Source organism: Odocoileus virginianus, chromosome 22, assembly GCF_023699985.2.
Source record: "Odocoileus virginianus isolate 20LAN1187 ecotype Illinois chromosome 22, Ovbor_1.2, whole genome shotgun sequence".
NCBI lineage: Eukaryota > Metazoa > Chordata > Mammalia > Artiodactyla > Cervidae > Odocoileus > Odocoileus virginianus.
In genome coordinates, this window is record NC_069695.1 from 52,250,720 (window position 1) to 52,273,271 (window position 22,552).

Genomic DNA, 22,552 nt, shown 5'->3' on the forward strand with positions numbered 1-22,552 from the left:
AGACAGAAATACAGACTTTCTGAAGCAAAGTAATGTAGTCTCATTCTTTCTAGCGTCATGTGGAGGAGAACGGATGGTTGGTGTAATGACTATAATTTCTTAACAGTTATGATAAGTAAATAAATGCTTCTCAGCTTTTTTCGATTAGGTAGATTGAACAAGAAAAAATGGTCATTATGTGGAAAAGTTTTACTTAAAAACATTATTCTAGTGTAATTTCTTATTGAGAATGAAGATGTCAGAGAAATTATGCCTTTGACTGTAACAGAAAATACGAAGTTTTACATCATCTCGCCACCCACTCTGAACTTCACCAAAATGCATCAAGAACTTACATTTACAATTCAAGTGTGGTTAAATGTTTACAGCACACTCTCACTGTTACTGTATGGCACGTGAACGTAATGGCAGAAGGTGTTAATTTAAAGGAAATTAGAACTTTAAACAACACCATTAGTCATCAAGAATGGCTAATCACCAAAAATGACCAAATGCTTCCTTTTTTGGGTTGCATTTCTGTTTATTTCTCCGGCTGTATCAGGTCCTGGAGGCCACACAGGATCTTTCGCTGCAGTGTCTGGCTTCTCTAGTTGTGGCCTGCGGGCTTTCTAGTCCTGGATGCAGCAAGTCAGCTTAGTTGCTTTGCAGCATGCGGGATCTTAGTTCACAGACCCGGGATGAAGCCCACATTCCCTTCTTAACCACTGGACCACCAGGGAAGTCACCAACGCTTCCTTTCAAATTTACATAATTATAACTAGATAAAGGCAGTTATCTAAATTTTATTTAAAGCCCCACCTGAGGAGCCAGAAGGCCAACCACAGGGTTATGACATCAGTGCAGGGTGAGGGGAGGAGTTTTAGCCCCAAGTTCCACACAGTCTGCCTGAGGCTCTGGGTGACCTTGGGACTGTGCATATGTGAGGCAGGTTAAATCCTGCCAGCTAAGGTCGAGGGAAGTCAATGTGATTTCACTGCTATCGTGACAGAGTGTGAGTACAGCCGAAACAAACTGCCTGTTAAAACAGTAACAACAATGTCTGCAGAAAAACATGTGAATTCAGAGTCTCTATGTTACTCAAATATCTAGGATACAATCAAAATTACTGGACACTTAAAGGAAAACATGACTCATAATCAAGAGAAAAGAGCAAATTAATGAAGGTTAATCTGAAGATGATTCTAATGTTGGAATAAGATGAAATGTCAAAGCAGCTAGTGGAAAATATGCTTTTAATAAGTCAACAAATAAGAAATCTCAGTAGAGAAATAGAAATTTTTATTTTTAGAAGTAGAATAGACAGAACCAACTAGAAGTTTCAGAACTAGGAGATACAATATCTGAATTAAGGAAACAAAATCACTAGTTGCTTCTACCAGATGACAGAAGATGACAGAAGAATCAGGGAACAGAGGACAGAGTGATGAAAATAATCCATGCTCAAGTTCTCAGAGGGGAAAAAAAGGCTGAAAAGAAGAGGACCGAGTCTCAGTGAGTCATGCATACTATCAATAGATGTCATGTGTGTCTGGGGCTTCCCTGGTGGCTCAGATGGAATCTGAGCCTGAATCTGCCTGCAATGCAGGAGACCCCAGTTCAATCCTGGGAAGGATTGATCGTATAATTGGAATTCAAGAGAAAAAGAGAGAATGGGAAAAAGTACTTCAAGAAATAGTTGTTTCATATTTTCCAAACTTGCTGAAATATAAAAATTTACAGGTATTAAAAGCTCAGAAAACTCCAAACAGGGTAACTATGAAGAAAACCATGTCGAGGCACAGCATAATCAAGACTGCTGAAAGTCAAAAATACAGAGAAAAATTTGAAAGTAGCCTGAGAAAAAATGACAAATTACATACAGGGAAATATAAAAGGGAAAAAAGATCTGAATGAGCTCTGCCTACCAGGAGAAGATGGAGGCCAGGAGCCACGGAAGGACATCGCCTTAACAAACGTCTCTGAAAGAAGCTCCGAGGGGCTTTACTACACGCGCACTGCTGTTTGGCTGCTACGTGGTGTCCGATGCTTTTGTGACCCCACGGCCTGCAGCCAGTGAGGTTCCTCTGTCTATGGAATTTCCCAGGCAAGCGTTATGGAGTGGGTTGACATTTCCTTCTCCAGGATATCTTCCTGACTCCTTGGCTGGCAGATTCTTTACCACTGAGCCAAGGAAGCCCTTACTCTATATATACACACACACACGTATACAAGGACATACATATATATTATACACAAAATTCCTTAACAAGACAGAAAAACAATCAAATTTTCCCTATATTCTTGGATTCTCTAGCATGACACACAGTAGGTGCTTTATAAACTATGGCTATCACTGTTATTCTGGAGGAGGGCATGGCAATCCACTCCAGTATTCTTGCCTGGAGAATCCCATGGACAGAGGAGCCTGGAGGGCTACAGTCCATAGGGTCGCAAGAGTCGGACATGACTGAAGTGACTTAGCATGCATAGCATCACTGTTATTAGTATCATCTAATGGAACAAAATCTGTTTTACTGATAGTAACAGTATTACTGTGGCTTAGAAATTTGAGAACATCTCCATTTACATTTAACAGAATTTCAAAGGGAACTTTACCCTAAATGACTCATTTTATACATGAGGAAAATGAAGTCGACTTGACTTCTTGAAGGTCACTATATAATGTAAAGGTCCTGCCTGTTTCAGTAAAATAACGGATGGGGAACTGAAAAATAAACTCAGGTTTGATTACACTGCTTCCAGAAGGAAGAGGAATGTCAAATTCCCACGGTAAGAAAAGAAAGGTAGCAAGATCAATCAGAGCTCAAAATCAACAGAATGTCTATTCCACATGGAAAAATGCCAGCTACTGTAACTGTTGAGAAATTCATCACCTTGTCATCCAAAAGATGCATGGTGGACTGGAAAAGGCTGGCTGTAGAGTTTACAGGCGAGTTCCACCTTTACTAGCTGTGTGATCTTGGGAATAGTTGACTCTTCTAAACTGCAATTTCCTGTTGTGGGTGACAGACATGAGGCTTCATATAGATTACAAAAAGAATTTGACCAAATAATGTTTGTGAAAGATACTCTATAAGACAGTGTTTAAAAACGATTATCACCTGAATGTTCTGATTCAGAATCATTGATCTGGAACTGGCTTTGAGAGCTGATTTGGTTGAGAAGTTAAAATGTTAGTCCCTCAGTTGTGTCTCCCTCTTTGGGGCTGTAGCCTGCCAGGCTTCTCTGTCCATGGGCTTCTCCAGGCAAGAATACTGGAGTGGGCTGCCATTCCCTTCTCCAGGGATCGACCCCAGGTCTCCTGCATTGTAGGCCGAGTCTTTACCATCTGATCCGCCAGGCTGAGAAAGCCTATCATTGTAATACTATCCTGAAAAAATTCCACTTACTTAAAAATTATACAAAGCTGATTATTTAGGAAATTCCCCTACCTATATCTTCGAGATAAAGTCAAAACTCCTTAGCAAGCTCTGTCTTTACACTGACCCCAAGTGGGGCGGCACAGCTGCCCCTCCTCTCTGAGCATCTTTGCCCGCGCACTTTTCAAGCTGCGGTCCTCCATCCGGACTTTTGAATCTCCTGAGAAAAGGCTGTAAGCTTCAGGTCGCCCTAAGTTCCCCGAAAAGGGGCAGGAGGGGCGGTGTCTACCAGGCTCCGTCGTGCTGTGCTTCTTGCGCTGTGCTCTTCACGTTTATAAAAACGATTCGGGGGGACGTCTTCAACGCCCGAGGTGTCTTCGGTTCCTCTTGCCAAACCGTCCAACAACCACCTTTGGCAACTCTGCCTCCCCGTTAGTACCGGAATTCGGCCCGTGGCTCCGAGGATCCCTTTTTTTGAGGCGCTCTTCAGGTCTTCCTGAGTCCCTGGAGCCGCGCACGCGCCCGGCGCGGCAGAGAGACCCTGTCCCCACAAGACGAGCGCCGGGCAGCGCTCGGCCAGCTCGGGCCCAGGGCGGCGGCCTCCCCCGGGATCCGCGAAGGCGCGCGAGCGGGGGTGGACTGGTGGGCACGGGGTCGGGAGGGCGGCGGACCGTCCGGCAGGAATCCGCTCGGGGAGCCCAGCAAACCCCGCCTGGCTCTCCGGGTCGGACGCCGCCAGTCGTCCACCCTGATTGACCCGCGTCTCCCCTGGTTTGCAGCCGACCTCTCGGATTTTTCCGTTTTCCTCACTTGGGGAGGGGGCGGGACTTCCTGTTCCATAGCCCAGTGACTTCCGGCAGGAGGCACCAGACTGAACGCGGGAGGCATACAGGCCCGCCGGCCCGTCGGGACAGGGAGGGAGGATTCGATGTGGCCTTCACTAACCCCGGTTCCAAGATCCGGGGTTCTGTCCAAGATGCCCGGGGCCCCGTCCCCGAAAGAGTCTTCCTGGTAGCCGCCGGAAGTGGGGAAGCGCCGAGCCGGAAGTTCCGCCCCTTCCTCCCAGAGGGAAGACGGTGAGCCGGAGGAGTCAGTCAGAGGGGCGAGCGGGAGCGGCCCCGCCGGCAAACAGGTGAGCTACCCCCCGGCCTGGGCGGGGGGCGTGGGGGCGGGGGCCGTCCGGCGTCAGCGCGGGGCCCAGGGGCGGGGGCCTGCGGGCCGGGGCGCGGGCCGATGGGCGCTGGGCGCCCCGCCGCGGCCCTTCGCTCTGCCTCCGCCCCCCTCCCCCCGCCTCCGCCCCTCCCGGCTCGCCGGTCCCTCCCGGCGCCGCCCCGACGCCCCCGACACACGCCCGCCGCCCGCGCCGGGCTCTCCCGGCGGGGCCGGCCGTCAGCGCCGAGGCCTCGATTGCGCGCCCCCCGCCCGCGATCGGCGCTTCCCCTCGCCGGGCTGCTCCGCAGGGAAGCGCAGCGCGCGCCGCGTGCCGGCCGCCTCCGGCCGCGCGCTCCTGGCCTCCCTGAGCCGCGCTGCCGCCGTTACGGGCGCCGGAGGCCGCGGGGCCCGGCCGCTCGGGTTCAAGCCGCCCAGCCCGGAACGTAGACCGCCCAGGCTGCCGGCCGCCACGGGTCCCGCCCGGTGCAGCCGGCGGGCGCGTCCTCCGTGCTCTTGGGTCGCTCGCTCGAGACCCAGCCGGGCGCCGCGGGCCGCAGCAGCGGCTGACCCCTGTCGGCTGCGCCGCGGTGTGAACGGCCCGAGTTGTTTTCCAGGGGAACTTTGCAACAGGACGCCTGGGCGGGGTGGGAACCCACGCGCACATGTGCGGGACTCCTTTATAGATGATCGTAGCCCTGGCGCCGATCGAGGGAGAATTTTACAGTTTGAGCCCCTGGAACTGGTCACCGCCTGCACCTGCCCTGCGTTGAAGTGTTAGTCCAGTGGGAAGACCGGACGTATATGATCAGAGCATCCTTAGGAGCTCGTTTGACAGACTCTGCTTTATTTAGCACAGCAGTCTTGTAGAGTAGGAATTATTCTCTTTCCCAACGGAGACCAAGATTAAATAACTTGACCAAAATTAACATCGGGGATTCCAGTCTCAAATGTTTGTTACTCATTCTTTTTCAAGTTTGTGTTCAAGTCCTCAGTCACTAACTAGTGCCCGAATCTGTGCGACTCCATGGACTGTAGCCCGCTAGGCTCCTCTCTGTCTGTGGGATTCTCCAGGCAAGAATACTTCCCTCCTCCCGGGGATCTTCCCTACCCAGGGTTGGAACCCCGGTCCCCTGCCTGCACTGGCGGGCGGATTCTTTACCACGGAGCCACCAGGGAAGCCTCCTTTTCAAGTTTGCTCCATGTGAAGTGACAGCCTCCTAGTGTCGCAGCTGGTGAACACTAGGGCAGGACTCTCCAGTAGCTTGTGTCTTCTGATGTGACATGTGAGACAGTTGTGATGATTGCGGACAGCGCAGTGCTGCTGGTACCCCCCTGCTCGTCTTTTTAAAAAATTTTTTATTTTCGAATAATTTCAAATTTGCACAAAAACTGCAAGATTGGACAGAGTTCCATTGTTGTTCAGCAAAGCACAGCTGACTTGACTTAAACACTTCCTGCTTCCTGTCAGACACCCTTCTAGGTGAAGGAGAGATGAACGTGTTGCCCGAGATGATCTCAGGGCCGGTCGTGGAGACAGATGCACAGATCCAGTGCCTGCGGCTCAGTGCTGAAACGGAGCGCGGGCCCACACTGGGAGTGGCGGCTGCGGGGGAGGAGCACTGCAGGGTGCAGCCTGGAGTGCGACCTCCAGGGTTAATGGGGGTTCCCTTGATTGATGGGACGTTTCCCCCAGCATTCATTCTAATGAGGCTTTACTAGAGGAGAGCTCTCTAGCCGTTATAAAACAGACTCTTCTAATCTGATTCTCCTCCCACCTTCTCTCACAGCCCTTCAAAGAAGAGATCTGTTCCTCAGGTATCACAGGTTGTGAGAAGAATCCCGGTTTATAAATCCACGAATAGGAGGATAAATTAAAGCCGTGTCATAATGGAAATACCTAAGACCGATACATTTTTTTAATTTTGTGTTTCTCAAGAATGTTTATTACACGAATATTTTAAGAATTGAGAGTGGCACTTAGCTTGAAATGAGTCTGTTTTACATATAAACCTTAAAAGGTATCGTAATTTACTGTGTGTGTTAGTCACAGTCGTGTCCAACTCTTGTGACCCCATGGACTGTAGTCTGCCAGGCCCCTCTGGGATTCTCTAGGCAAGAATTCTGGAGTGAGTTGCCATTCCCTTCTCCAGGGGATCTTCCTGACCCAGGGATTGAACCTAGGTCTATTCTTTACCATCTGAGCTACCTGGGAAGCCCAATGTAATTTATCAGTATACCAATTTTTGGTGGTAATGTGATATATACATAATATATTATTTATCATTTTAACCATTTTAAGTGTACAGTTCAGTGACATTAAGTACGTGTACATTGTGTAGCCATCATCACCATTTGCCTCCAGAACATTCTTATCTTCCCAAACTGAAACTTAAAGTGTACTTTTTTAAAATGAAATACAGCACAAAAGAGTCTTCCAATCAACAATTTTTCATTTTCCTAATTAATTTCCTTCTTCCAGGAAAGAATTACTGCATAATGTCCCACTTGTACAACATTTGCTTAGACCTTTGGTAATTACAACCCTCCTTGAATCCTTATATTGTTTAGTGGAATAGCAAGAGATAATAATAGGCATTATGATTTTGGTTTTGAGTTTCATAGAGCTTATTGAAACAGAAAACATACATATTGCTGACATAAGGTCACAATAATTTTAAATACACAAAAGGAGGAATAATCTTGGTCTCTGAAGGAATAGTGGGGTTATCATACCAAGGTCTGGGGTCACTTGGGATCAGGCTGATAGAAGCTTGGATCAGGACAGAGCCAAGCATGTGTCAGTGTCTGATATAAACAGCAGATGTAGGAAAAATAAAGACAGAGTTTATATTTACCTTGGTATAGCTTAGGCCAAAGGCCTAGGAAACAAAACTTACTGTTGTTCATGCTTGCTAAATGCTTCCTCCGATCTGTTCACACTCATTATGAGAGGTCGCGGAGCACCCTTCTTCTGAACTGTAAGGTGGTGTGTGAGTCCCACGCCAGAGACTTGGAGGGCCGTGTCGGCTTGTGTTGCTGTAACAGACACCGTGGCCTGGCGGGCAAGCCAGCGGACATTTGTTTGTCACCGTTCTGGGGGCTGAGAAGTCCGAGATCCAGGTGCCGATTCCTGCTGAGGGTGCTCCCTGGCTTGCACGTGGCCACCTTCCTGCTCCATTCTCATGTGGCAGAGCGAATGCATGCTGGCCTTTCTTCCTCTTAGGAGGACACCAGTCCCGTCTTGGGAGCCTCGCCTTCATGACCTTACTCAGCCTACCTCCCAAAGGCCCGATCTCTAAATACTGTCACATTGGGCATTAGGGCTTCAAACTATGAGTTTGGTGTAGGGGTTGGGGGGGGGCGGAAGTTACAACTCAGTCTGTAGTGAGGGTTTCTTGGAACTTTTGTTATTATATGGAAGTCCTCCAAAACAGACTTGATATAGAACAAATAGAAAACTGTAAAATCAGAGTTTATATGACTTTCATTTAAGCAAAGTTTATGCAGCTTTATTTAAAATAATGAAAAATATGACTCAGAGACCAGTTGATGAAAGGAAGAACTTTTGTTTCTTTTTGATGAAAAAGAAATATTGAGATGCTGTGGATCTTTTTTTCACTTTTGGGCCTCATAGAGTTGTCACATTTTAGAGGGCATAGGACTGTGGAAGTGATCTATTTCATTCCCTCATTGTCTGATGAGGAGGCTGAATCCCACAGAAGCTAAGTGACAAATCCGTCTCAGAAATTAGTGGCAGAAGAAGGATTAGAATCAGCCCTCCTGGTTTACAGGCCAATCTTTCTGCTCTTTGAAGCATCAGTATTTCTCAAATTTAAGGTGCATCGGAGTCACCTGGGGGGGCTTATAAAAACATGGATGCTGGGCATCACCCAGGGCTCTGATTCAGCAGGTGTGCACGGGGGCTGGGAATTCTTACTTCCGACAGGTCCTGGCTGATGTTGATGCTCCTGACTTGGAGACCACACTTTGGGAACCTGGTCTCACGTGATGTTGCCTTTGATCTCTTGTAAGAGGAGAGCAAGTAAACCTGTGCAGGTTTCATCAGCCTCACCTTTCCTCTTGTGCTCATTACAAACAGTAATGCACCAACATCATCTGATTAGGTGAAAATAAAAAGGACTAGACATGGAGTATTTCTAGAGTCATTTTGGCATTTTCAGGGGTAATTGTTGAAGATGAGTCTAGTGGTCAGAGACACTTACTATTGAAAGGGATACACTTCAGCTGTGAGAGCCCCCAGTCTTACCAACATTCACACCAAAAAGGGTGTCCAGACTGACTGCTGGATTGTCTGGGAGTAAAAAGTTACGTCCAGGAAAAAAAAAAGTTACGTCCAGTGTTGTTTTTCTATGCTTTTCTGTTTGTGTACTAAAATGTTCTTTTCTTATATAGCAAAATCTTGTCAGGCCCAAACACAGGTTTTGTGCTTATAATAGATGTTAAAAAAAAATCTAAATTGAATTAAAAAAGTAAAGGGGAAAATAAGGTATGTCATTTATCTGGAAAGTTACTCTGCTCTCTAGATTATCCCATTCATGGATTTTTATTGAATAATTGTCATTTATTCTGGTTGAAGCCTTATTTGTAATTGCTTTTTTTTTTTTTTTTTAGCACAGTTATTGGAAGAGGTAGTATGTTTTTATGTTAGAGTTAATGGGTGATCCCTGTACATTTTTATCTCTCATCTTAAATAATTTTTAAACCCTTTTTACTTTGAAATAATTTTGGAATTACAGAACCATTTCAAAAATAGTTCAGAGAGTTCTATAACCTTCTAGCCAGGTCCCTGATGTTAACATCTTATGTAACCAGAGCGTAGTTATCGAAACCAAGCTGTTGAGACAGTATTTGAGTTTTAGCTCTGATGTCCTTTTCCTGGTCCAGGATCCAGTCCGGGACCTCCTTTGCACATAGTTACCCTGTCTCCTGCAAGGAGATCCAACCAGTCCATCCTAAAGGAAATCAGTCCTGAATTCCTTGAAAGGACTGATGCTGAAGCTGAAACTCCAATACTTTGGCCACCTGATGTGAAGAGCTGACTCATTTTAAAAGACCCTAATGCTGGGAAAGATTGAAGGTGGGAGGAGAAGGAGACAACAGAGGTTGGATGGCATCACTGACTCAATGGACATGAGTTTGAATAAACTCCTGGAGTTGGTGATGGACAGGGAGGCCTGATGTGCTGCAGTCCATGGGGTCAAAGAGGCGGACACGACTGAGCGACGAAACTGAACTGAACTGATCATGTCTCCGCAGTCTCTTCCAATCTGTGACAGTTCCTTTTAGGTTTATATTCTTTGGCTTTGATACTTCTGAAGAGTGGTGGTGGTGGTGTTGTTCAGTCGATAAGTTGTGTCTGACTCTTTGTGACCTCAGGGACTGCAGCAGGCCAGGCTTCCTTGTCCTTCATTATCTTCCGGAGTTTGCTCCAACTCATGTCCCTTGAGTCAGTGATGCCATCCAACCATCTCATCCTCTGTTGTCCCCTTCTCCTCCTGCCTTCAGTCTTTCCCAGCATCAGGGTCTTTTCCAATGGGTTGGCTCTTTGCATCAGGCAGCCAAAGTGTTGGTGTTTCAGCTTCAGCATCAGTCTGTCCAATGCATATTCAGGACTGATTTCCTTTAGGATGGACTGGTTTGATCTCCTCACTCTCCAAGGGACTCTCAAGAGTCTTCTCCAACCCCACAGTTTGAAAGCATCAGTTCTCTGGCGCTTCTGAAGAGTACTGGTCAGTTCCTTTGTAGACTGTTAGTGAGTTTGAATTTGTGTCCTCTTCTTTCAGGATTAAGTCGAGGGTCAGGTGTTTGGGGCAAGAATACCCCAGTGGTGATGTTTGCCACCAGTGCCTCACACTGGAGTGCATGTGATGTCAGGGTGTCTTATCAGTGGTGAATGTAGCCTTTGACCTCTTGGTTGAGGTGATGTCTGACATTTTTCTGCTCTCAGGTTAAACATTTTCTTTTCATAATTATTGACCCTGCTAATGACTGATTTTGGTGCATAAGTTTGAAATAAATGAACATGTCTTGTCAGAATCCTTTGAGGTTGACGTGAACCATGAGAGATTTCTTGGGAGGCTTCACTGCTGTTTGTTAGACTCAGACAGCAGGAGGTCACTGTTGGGAGACGAGTTATTGGCTCAGCGACTCGTCTGTGATCCCAGTCAGTGTTTGTCTTGAACTGGCAGTGGGGGAGGCTGTTTGTTGGAATTGTGTTGCTCTGGTTCTGCGATCTGTCTCAGGTGTGTTTTCTAGTGCACAGCCTTCCAGGATTGGCTGCGTTTCCGGGACTCCTCCTGGAGCACTGTGGTGGGAGCTGGATGGTCAGCACGGCCTCACCGCTCCCCGTCTCCCACTGCTCACCCCTGGCTGGCCCGGGCCGCTGGGGCGTGTGTACTCCTGGCTCATGAGACTGCTGGCTGTATTACACATCTCCACCTGTAACTTGGCTTTGCTTTCGAAATGTGTGTGCCTTTAATGTCCCAGCCTGGTCAGCTGGAAGATGCATACCTGGTTTGTCTCCTCCCCGGGCCTGGACGCTGCAAGAAGGCAGGGACAGACCTCTTTCTCTTTAAGCAGAACTCACTTGGTACCTGGCATAAAGAGGCACTCAATAAATATGTATGAGTAAAGGAATGTTAGGTGTGCATTTTGTTAACTGTTTTTGTAAGTTCCTAGAATACTGTGAACCTTTCCCCATGTCAGTGCAGCTCTGTAGTCTGCACAGAATTGCAGGGTGGGCGTGCTGTAACAGCTTCATCTTTAACCAGTGCCTGTCACTGGGTATTGGGTTGCTCCCGGTTCATTCTGTTGCAGAGATGTCCATGGTACATATCCTTAACATATCCTTAACCGTGTATTTTGTCCAGTTATTTCTTTAAGGTGAATTCTATAGTCATTGGTAGCTCAGAGAAGATACACATTTGAAGGTTTTGGATCTATCAATTGTAAAATGACCCTCTAGAAAGGTTGTAAAGGTTTATATGCCAGCCAATACTATTGAGAATTCGTATTTTCCCACACTTTCCCCAATGCTTAACTCTCTCTTGCTGTTTCTTTCTTTTTCTTTTTTGTTTTTAAGAATAAGACGACTTTGAGTTTTTTGGGGTATTTTTTAAAACATTTCTTTTTTAATTGACTGATAATTGCTTTACGGAATTGTGTAGGTTTCTGCCAAACATCAACATGAATCAGCCATAGGTATGCCTATGTCCCCTCCCTCCCATCTCCCTTTTGGGGTATTTTTAAGGATTCTGTCTGAAATATGGTGGCTGGGGATCATATTCTGACTAATTTGCTAAGACCTTCCAAGTTTTCCTGTTGACAATGTCCATTTTTTTGTTTGCCTCAATGAGAGATCAGTATAAACCTCAATAAAGTAGTGATTAACACCTACCACTAGTTCACTTGGGGCACATTTGGTAATTGTTGGCTGTGACTGTGGCCCTTGTCTAACTCATATCATTCACCAAAATCAGAGGCTTACAAATAGAGGGCAGAACTGTGAAACTTTCAGAAGACAGTGTAGGGCACTAGTTCTGTTACTCTGTTAGAGGGAAGAGATTCTTAAACAAATCGTAGTAGGTCAGACCATAGAGGAAAAGATTGATGTTTGGCAACATTCATATCAACAACTTTTGTTTATTGAAAGAAATCATCAATAAAGTAAACAGGAAAGTCACAAGTGAGAACAGCTCTTTTCAGTACATGACTGTGTGTGGTGCCCAGTTGTGTCTGACTCTTTGTGACCCCACGGGCTGTAGCCCGCCAGGCTCCTCTGTCCATGGAATTTTCCAGGCAAGAATACTGAAGTGGTTGCCACTTCCTTCTCTGGGGATCTTCCTGACCCAGAGATCGAACTTGTGTCTCCTGTGTCTCCTGCATTGCAGGCATATTCTTACCACTGAGCCACCAGGGAAGTCCAGTGTCAACAGTTAGAGAAATGCAAATTAGGGCCATGGGGTCGTAAAGAATCGGACACGACTGAGCCACTAACACACACTTGCCTTTGTTATTCTAGCATATGATGATCTTGAAAGCAGGAAAAGTAATTGCGTTTTTTTTTTAATTCTAAGGATTGTATCTTCCATTTCTTTAGGAAGTGGTCATATCATGCTGTAGGATTTAGGAAACCATTACTTCTTTGCTTAGGTTGCTAAAAAGGGCACTTTTGAGAAATCTGCCTTCCCCTATTTTTTTTTTTTTAACCTTTGATAACTTTTTTTGCAGTGTCATATGTATCCCATATTATGAGGACTGTTTTTTAAATAAACATTACTTATGCTGTAAACCTTAATTTAAGCCATCATGGTATTACAGTTGCTCCTTGAAATGAGCAAGTATAGGAACAATAAAAAGATGGTTCGAGAAACCCGAAGTCAAATTACATGACCTATGGAACCAAATAGCTCCACTATTTTTATTTGATATTCAGAGTGCTGAAATTGTCTAAAACATGGGAACTGTCAAGTGTTTGTAATTATGTAATGTCATCCTCTCTAGCAGAGCCAGCCCCTCACTAAGGAGCTGACAGCCTGCGAGAGTCCTTCCGTAGCGGATGTCTGCACTTCAGACTCACGCAGCGCTTGTCGCAGGTCCCTGACGGGCATGTGGCGCGCAGGCCTCTTCAGATGGAGTTGAGGTGCTTCAGCTCTTCTCATTCCAGCTGTATTTTGCTAGAGCGAGACACTCTCAGTCCTGATTCTCAGTGCTTTTCAGTGTATTTGATGTTCACACTTCTCTTTTGTTTTCCCTTATATGCGGTACATTCCCCCTTTTGTTAAAAAGCAAGGTAGTTTTAGATAAAAACAAGCAAGGTAATAAGAAACCTCCTTGGGAAAAGACATTGCTTAACACAGTTGGAGTAACACCAGTATGATCTTCCAGTGTAACCAAAGCCTAGCCTGCTTGTCAGTTACTAAATATAATGGAAAACATGAGTTTTAGACCTGCAGCAAGCAACAAACCACTCCTTCCCAAGTATACAGTTCAGTTGTGAATTATTGTGAATTAGGGATCAGAATTTGATATTGGATCAGTTCTTACAGAATGAGGAATCACAGCTTTATAGGACTGTATAAAATTATAAAACTGTTAGAATTTAAACTAAGGTGTAATGTATGTCTAAAAATAGTCTAGAAAATTCAGATCATTCAAGCAGAGGTGGTAGAAATTATAGTCTTTCAGAAAATGAGATTGAGTGGCTTTCATTGAGAATCTTCAGGGTCCATAATCTGGCTTCCCGTGGGGTAGTGTTTAAAACCCTAGGATTTCAGGGTGGCAGATTGAGGCAGTGTTTGCTGAAAGCCACTTTCGGAATAATGTGTGGCCAGTTGTTAGGTAGGCAAACAAGACTGGAACCTGGTGTAGGGGCCCTGTTGAGGGCAGTACATTTTTCTCCCTCCTGACTCCCCTTTTTTCTCTCCTCTCCATCTCAGCTCTGTCTGGTGAGTGTGTGTTAAGTATATAGGTTTTCTTGAGGTTAGGAGGACTTTTAGCCAGTGGGCCCAAACCTGCCTCATCAGAGTCAACCAGAGAGCTGTTTAAAACCACAGGTTTGGTCATCATCCCAGACATTAGAATCTCTCCCTGTAGGCCCAAAGGACTCTTGTTTTGATGATTAGCTAAATTTGCCAATGATTGATATTGTCTGTATGTCTCTTTATTTTACAAATGTGGAACTAATGGCTCTAAGTTGCTCTTAAAGGGACAGCTGCATTTATCAAACCAGGTTTTGGAAAGTCTTATAAAGACCAAGCAACTGAACAACAGCAACAAATAAAGACCAAAAACCTTCATTAATGGTAGAATGACAAGTTGTGCAATAATATTTGGATTGGTGGCAGAGATGGCTAGCTGTCCATGTAACTCAGGCATTCCCTTCCACACGGGCCAGGTGCACGGCTCCAGGGGACATTGTTCAGATTTTCTTGTAGCGAAGCAGGAATGAGTGGAAGTGGCAGATGCCACTTGGGGGCCAAGGCTTTTAAAGAGGCAATGTCCTGCCTCTCTGCTGCTTCTGTCAGTGGGATGCAGAGAATGGGCTAGCTCTGAGGCAGAGCATCGGGATGGAAAGTGCCAGGATCTCGGAGTCAGCTGGGAGCAGCCTGCCTGCCGACCTGCTTACCTGGAGCACCTGCCTGGGGAGTTACAGGAGCGAGATGTGAACCTGTGTGTGAGCCTGTTCAAGTCCACTTCTTACAGCGGTTATGGTATTGAGCCATGTCCACGTCTTACAGCGGTTATGGTCGCAGGGCGCTAGCTTCTCATTAGGGTGATTCTTGCTGCTGTGTGTGTGCTGTGCTTCCTCACTCAGTCCTGTCCGACTCTGCAACCGCGTGGATTGTAGCCCGCCAGGCTCTTCTTTCCATGGGATTCTCCAGACTGGAGTGGGTTGCCCTGCCCTCCTCCAAGGGAACCTTCCCAACCCGGGGTCAAACCCAGGTCTCCCGCATTGCAGGCAGATTCTTTACCATCCGAGCCACCAGGGAAGCCGCGGTACTCAAATCTAAAGGAAAGCTTTGAATGTGTAGAAAATTAATCTTTTGTAGTTTTCCTTCTCCACATATTGGTTGGCCAGAAGGTTCATTTGGGGTTTTGCACAAGATCTTACAGAAAATTTAAATGAACTCTTTGGCCAACCCAATATATAATTCTCTTATTTAATTCTCAGAATGTTTAATTCTCAGTATACAGAGTTAGGACATTTCGTTGGCCACAGTGTTTTCTGAGAGGTATCATCGAGGTGCCAGTACTCATGTATGAAGGCTAGTGAGTGAGGCCGCCTCTCAAGGCTTGCCAGTGGTGGGGCAGGGACTGACTTCCCTTATTTACCCTGATTTACTGACAAATTTAGAGCAGAGAACTCTTAACTATTTTAATTGATTTCTTAGGACATAATTAAAAAATAGTAAATGAGTAAGATATATGTAAGCAGAGTTTTCCATACTTTAGTTGTTTTTCACTGTTTTTGCTATATTTTATGCCATAGTATTTTACCCAATTTTTAAAAAATTTTTTTTCAAACTTAGCCTTGCCATAAGAAGTAACACAGGTGGAGTCATAGGCTAGTATCTCATTTTTTTTTCCTAAAACACTTGCCAAAAACACATACTTATTTAAAGATCCTTCTTGTGCTATGTAACTTTATTGAAGGCCACTACTGTATTTCTGTCATACTTGGGAAATACTGTCCACATGATGAGTGTGCTTAATCCACGAGGTTCTGATGGAAGTGAAGGCACTCAGCTGGGAATCTGCAGGCCTGTGTGTCTGGTGGGGCTTTGGGACAGCGTTTTCCTGTTCACACCATAGACTGCTATCAGTACCCTCTTTGCTACTGGAAGTAGTCATTAGTGTCTTTAAATCTAACCCTGTTAGAAAGTCAGTTCCACAAAATAGAAAGCCCAGAGATAAATCCACGTACCTATGGACACCTTATCTTCAACAAAGGAGGCAAGAATATACAATGGAAAAAAGACAACCTCTTTAACAAGTGGTGCTGGGAAAACCGGTCAACCACTTGTAAAAGAATGAAACTAGAACACTTTGTAACACCATACACAAAAATAAACTGAAAATGGATTAAAGATCTAAATGTAAGACCAGAAACTATAAAACTCCTAGAGGAGAACATAGGCAAAACACTCTCCGACATAAATCACAGCAAGATCCTCTATGACCCGCCTCCCAGAATATTGGAAATAAAAGCAAAAATAAACAAATGGGACCTAATTAAACTTAAAAGCTTTTGCACAACAAAGGAAACTATAAGCAAGGTGAAAAGACAGCCCTCAGATTGGGAGAAAATAATAGCAAACGAAGCAACAGACAAAGGATTAATTTAAAAAATATACAAGCAACTCCTGCAGCTCAATTCCAGAAAAATAAATGACCCAATCAAAAAATGGGCCAAAGATCTAAACAGACGTTTCTCCAAAGAAGACATACAGATGGCTAACAAACACATGAAAAGATGCTTAACATCACTCATTATCAGAGAAATGCAAATCAAAACCTCAATGAGGTACCATTACATGCCAGTCAGAATGGCTGTTATCCAAAAGTCTACAAGCAATAAATGCTGGAGAGGGTGTGGAGAAAAGGGAACCCTCTTACACTGTTGGTGGGAATGCAAACTAGTACAGCCACTATGGAGAACAATGTGGAGATTCCTTAAAAAACTGGAAATAGAACTGCCATATAACCCAGCAATCCCACTTCTGGGCATACACACCGAGGAAACCAGTTCTGAAAGAGACACATGCACCCCAGTGTTCATCGCAGCACTGTTTATAATAGCCAGGACATGGAAGCAACCTAGATGCCCATCAGCAGACGGATGGATAAGGAAGCTGTGGTACATATACACCATGGAATATTACTCAGCCATTAAAAAGAATTCATTTGAATCAGTTCTAATGAGATGGATGAAACTGGAGCCCATTATACAGAGTGTAGTAAGCCAGAAAGATAAACACCAATACAGCATACTAACGCATATATATGGAATTTAGAAAGATGGTAACAATAACCCTATATGCAAGACAGAAAATGAGACACAGATGTATAGAACAGACTTTTGGACTCTGTGGGAGAAGGCGAGGGTGGGATAATCTGAGAAAACAGCATCGAAACATGTATATTATCAAGTGTGAAACAGATCGCCAGTCCAGGCTAGATGCATGAGGCAAGTGCTCGGGGCTGGTGCACTGGGATGACCCGGAAGGATGGGATGGGGAGGGAGGTGGGAGGGGGGTTCAGGATGGGGAACACATGTAAATCCATGGCTGATTCATGTCAGTGTATGGCAAAATATTGTAAAGTAATTAGCCTCCAACTAATAAAAATAAATGAGAAAAAAAAAAGTCAGTTCCAGAAACCTCGGTTCCAATTTAAGGGAAAATCCTATTCGTCTAGAACCATTCTCTGTACCAAAACCTGTATCAGTCAGGGTTTTCTAGAGAAAGAGAACCAATAGGATGTATGCATGCTGTGTGCTAAGTCACTTTCAGTTGTGTCCGACCCTTTGTGACCCCATGGACTTTGGCCCACCAGGGTCCTCTGACCATAGAATTCCCCAGGCAGAAATACTGGAGTGGGTTGCCTTGCCCTTCTCCAGGGGATCTTCCTGACCCAGGGATCGAACCCACATCTCTTACATCTCCTGCATTGGCAGGTGGGTTCTTTACCACCAGCGCCACCTCAGAAGCCTGATAGAATGTATACAGATACATATCAGAGGGTATTTTTTTTTTTTTTGTAGGCATTGGTTAGTGTGGATTATGGCTTGGAAGTGCCATAATCTCTCTGTAGCATGGAGAAACAGGAAAGCTGGTGACAATTCAGTCTGAGTTTGATGGCTCAAAAACCATGAGCGCTGATGTCAGAGGAGAGGTGGATGTCCTAACTCAAGGAGAAAAAACAGATTTACCCTCTGTCCACTTCTCCATCGTTCTGTCCTATCCCAGCCCTCAGTGGTTGGGCACTGCCATCCCACACTGGTGAGGGAAGATCTTTATTCAGTCTGCTATTCAAATGATTGTCTCTTCCAGAAACATCCTCCCAGATGTACCTGGAAAGAATATCTTACCAGCTCTCTGTGCAGCCCGTACTTTTGGTCAGCCGACCCAGGATGCCCTTAATGATGCGTTTTCCTGTCACCGGAGGATCCAGTCTGAGAACACATATCACATTTCGTTGTCATGTGTGTGTGTGTGTGTGTGTGTGTGTGTGTGTGTGTGTGTGCTCAGTCGTGTCTGAGCCCATGGACTATAGCCTGCCAGGCTTTTCTGTCCATGGAATTTTCCAGGCAAGAATACTGGAGTGGGTTGCCACATGTCTCCGCAGCCTCCTGTAATCTGGAACGTTTCCACAGTCTGTCTTTGTCTGTGATGACACTGACATTTGTGAAGAATGCAGTCCTCCCCACTTGTTTTTTTCATTTTCGAATAAAGCATTCCTCGCTCTGTGTTGTCCGCTGTCTCGCCTCGGTTAGCTTCAGGTTTGCCAAGTTTTCAGCTGCAGTGAGCACAGGCGTCCTGTCCTTCTCAGGGTGCTTGTCTGCAGGCAGCCCATGTCCACCTTCACCGCGGAGGTTACTTTTGATCTCCCCTGCAAGATGTAGCTGGTATAGCCACTGTGCAGTTACTCAATTTGTCATCTTCCCTTGCAGCAAATAAGCAGTGTAGGGAGATGGTTTAATGCCACTCAGATATTCTGCATATCAAAATTACCCCCCTGGACTTGGCATCCATCTTGCCTGATACAGTTTTTGTCAAATGATTTTCTGTCCCTTGCACTCGGTCCACGTTTACCAGCTGGTCCTCAGCATTGCTCTAAACAGAGCCGTGCCTTTGCCCTGTCGGTCCATCTGTTTGTCTGTCTGCTTGCCTCTGTCTCCAGTCATCAACATGGACTTCTTCATTCCTACATTTAACGGTACTTAATTATGGTGTACCTACGGTGCCTCAGGCCTGGACCCCACCAACCCTCAGGAGCCCAGGGTCTGTTCAGTGGGGATGGAACGGGAGCCAAGACGTGGGTGCCGGCTGTGCTGGTTGTTACCGGGCCGCCACCTCCTCTCTGAGTTTAGTGGGCAGCCCAGTGGCCACAGGGAGATTTCTTGGTATCCCTGGGTGTTTGACTAAGATTAGACCCCAAACATCTTTGGTTTTTGCAAGTCACCCCCTAACCTTTCTTTTTTATTTGTGGTATTTTGATTCTCAGTTTAGTCCAAGAACCACAATCATAAACTTATTTCTACCTGACGGCTTGCTCTTCCTTTCTTGAGAGGAATCATCATTTTCCATTATTTAACCATGTGTAGGGACTTTTTTAAAGCTTCCCCCATAGTCTTCCTCCCAAAGTAATATATGTAGGAAAGCATATAGAAAAAAGCCAGGAAGAAGAAGGAAAAATTACCTGTAATTTCACTATCCAGTGTGAGTGTGTGGGAAACTATTAACCTTATTAGATAAATAGCCTTGATTAGAATTATATCCATTTTTAAAATTTAATACTGACATTTTCTCTTTTCTAAATATACTTTCTTAACACTCAGGTCTTTGGTACCTAATAATTTATATTCCAGCTATTGGGAGGCATGATAATTTTATATCATGTGTTAGCTTATTGACAGTTGGAATTAATGTTTTCCAGATTTCTTCCAAAATTAGTAGTTTTTGTCTTTTTTTCCCTGGCAGTTCTTTGATTAGTCACTGTATTCATCTCTTCTCAGTGGACCTTGATGACTCTAAGCAAGATCAGTGTAGAATGTGTTTTAGCTGTTTTTAAAATTAGTTTTCTTCCATATTTGTGTTTTGGAAGTAGCCTTTCTCGTCATATTTTTCCTGCTGGAATGAAAAACAGTTTCATTCTTTTTCTTCTTGTTGAGTGGTCACCAGTTTTTTACTGTCAGAGATTTTCTCATGGAATGTAGAAATCTTACATGGAATGAGGAAACTAGGGCTCAGAAAAGTTAAATATTTGCCATGTGTCCTGCAGTGTGTTGTTGAAATACTTGGGCCACCTCACTTGTTTTTTTCTTTTCTTTTTTTTTTTTTACTGGAATTGTACATTTTCAGTGTCAGTCTATTGTGTTTCTTTAATTTTTTCCTCCTACTTGTCTTCCCTTCCTCAGCATTCGTATGCTATGTGCTTTATCCTTTTGCCTTTTGAATAAGATGAAAGGAAAATTTAGTAAAGTGTACTAACTTTTATTATAGAATGCTTTTCTTTATGGCTGCATTATAAATTCTGGAAAATAAAGGGTCTAATGGAAACACTTAATGAGGAAGTAGGGGCTCTGTCACATGTACCCACTCCCTCCTTTTTAGTGAATAGACCGTTTAAACTAAATTAAGTAAAGGATATAAATTCTGTTGTTTCAGTTTTAATATTTCATGACTGATTTTATAGATGAAATTATATTTTACAATAAATAGGAAGAAGAATTTATACAGCCTGTTCTATTTGATGTGAAACAGCAAATCCCATTTCTCTGTAGCTGTAAAGAAAATTCATTATAATGTCTTTAGTTGTAAGAGATGGTTTCATTGTGATTAGTTACATTGATAATAAAACAACCTTTTCAAATGGCATGGGATACAAATGATTCTATGTGTCTGCTTTTAATGGCATTGAATTGTTTCATTTTCTACTTACTCATAGAATCTTCATTCTCTTTACTGTTTTTCTATTCCAATAAGAATTTCCTGTCTTAAAAAATCAAAACAATTAGAAATACTAGTGAAAGATTTATAAGAGATATGTTAAATTTTAACTTTCCAGATAAAATCTTTCATGCAACAAAAGGTACATTGGTTAGAGATGGTTGATGTAAGATAGTCATAAAATTAACTTTATTACTAGATCAATTAATGTATTTGGAAAATAGTACTTGAAGTGTAGAAAGATTTTAAAAAAAGAAATAGCCAGGTAGAAAGGCTGAGCTAATTTTATAGTTTATTTTTGTCCTGTGATTTGTTTTTTGTTGGTATTAATACATCTTCATGAGCAGTGTTGGAAAGGTGCCTATCTTTGCTAATGAAAGGGATGATGATCTACTTATTCTCCCTCTTGGTATGACTTTTTAGTGATTGTTTTATGCAATCAAAACTTAAGAAATATTGTTTTTTACTTTCCACACAGAATCAGATGTTTGAAACAGACCATGCTTCCCTGGTGGCTCAGATGGTACAGAATCTACCTGCAGTGCGGGAGACCCAGGTTCAATCCCTGGGTCGCGAAGACCCCCTGGAGAAGGGAATGGCCACCCATTCCAGTATTCATGCCTGGAGAATCCCTTGGACAGAGGGGCTGCAGGGCTATAGTCCGTGGGGTCACGAAGAGTCAGACACAATTGAGCGACTAACACTTTCACTTTCACCCTGGAAGAGAAACAATATTCTTTTCTGACTTGAGTGAGAACTTTTTTCTCCATCTGATATTTTACCCTTCACTGACCTTTGGGCTCAGGAGCACATAGTTCGAGCCTGCCTGTCTTCAGTGTCTTTGGACCTCCTGGGAAGGTTCTCTTTAGGATTAAGCTTGACATGCGTGTGAGATGCTTTGGAGGCGAAGCTTAATCAGGCACAGGTCTTGTGATCAGAGACTCCGGCAACTCCTGAGCTCGGATGCATCCTGCTAGTGGGAGGTGAGGGAGTTACCTGTCTCTGGGCCCAGAAGGATTGTGACGTGTCTAGCCTCAATGACCTGTGGCTCTCCATGTGTTTACTATATGGGCCACCTCAGCAGGTTGAGGGAATGTTAGATAGTGGGCTGCTATCATCCTGAGCCCAGCTTGCAAGGAGCTCCTGGTTACCGTTAGCTCTGAGGCAGGTCTGTGGTACAAATAGTTCTAGGGGCCTCTGAGAATGAAAACCGTCATCTAACACGAGCAGGTCTTTCAGGAACTTTAACTTTTCTTTTATTCTATACAAATTAAATGTAAAACTCTCTCTACCTCATCTCTTTAGTAACTCTTGATTTTATTACACTGCTTTTTCATTGTAATGATCAATGACCTGATTTTGGTAGTGGGAGAGGCATGAATGTAAATGTTACTGTCTTAAGTTCTAAAATCTTCTTACACATGTTTGACAGGAATTTTGGTCTTGATATGCATTTCAGAGTGTAATTCTCTTAACATTTGTTGACCTCCTCCTGTGTAGTAGCTTAATACTCTCATGTTTAATACAGAAGATTCCTGTTAAAGGTTGGAGCATAGAGAAAAGGAAATTATGTATAAAATATATACACAGGAGGTGGTGCACTTGAGCTGTGTCTATTCTTGACAAGGTGGGAGAGAGAGAACGGGCATTATACTAGTTTAGTTGCTAAGTCGTGTCCGACTTTTTTGCGATGCTGTGGGGACTGTAGCCTGCCAGGCTCCTCTGTCCATGGGATTTCCCAGTAGTCTAGTGCCCTGAAGCAAATTACGTCAAAATCTTGGGGCTTAAAGTGAGTGTCTGTCTGTCAGGGGTTTCGGAGTGGGCTCACCTGGGGGCTTCTGCTTCTGC

The 22,552-nt window shown here is 44.4% G+C and overlaps 1 protein-coding gene across 2 annotated transcripts in view; it reads left to right on the forward strand.

The window, feature by feature from the left end:
* The first annotated feature begins 4,283 nt into the window (after positions 1–4,283).
* ZNF407 (zinc finger protein 407) overlaps positions 4,284–22,552 on the forward strand; it is a 391,880-nt gene continuing 373,611 nt past the window's right edge. The window contains exon 1 of one of the 2 annotated variants that reach the window (XM_070452977.1): positions 4,284–4,491. The gene's annotated coding sequence lies outside the window, so the exon portion shown is untranslated. Of the gene's footprint in view, positions 4,492–21,207; positions 21,688–22,552 lie in introns of those variants that run through there. The other variant, XM_070452978.1, reaches the window with a different exon arrangement.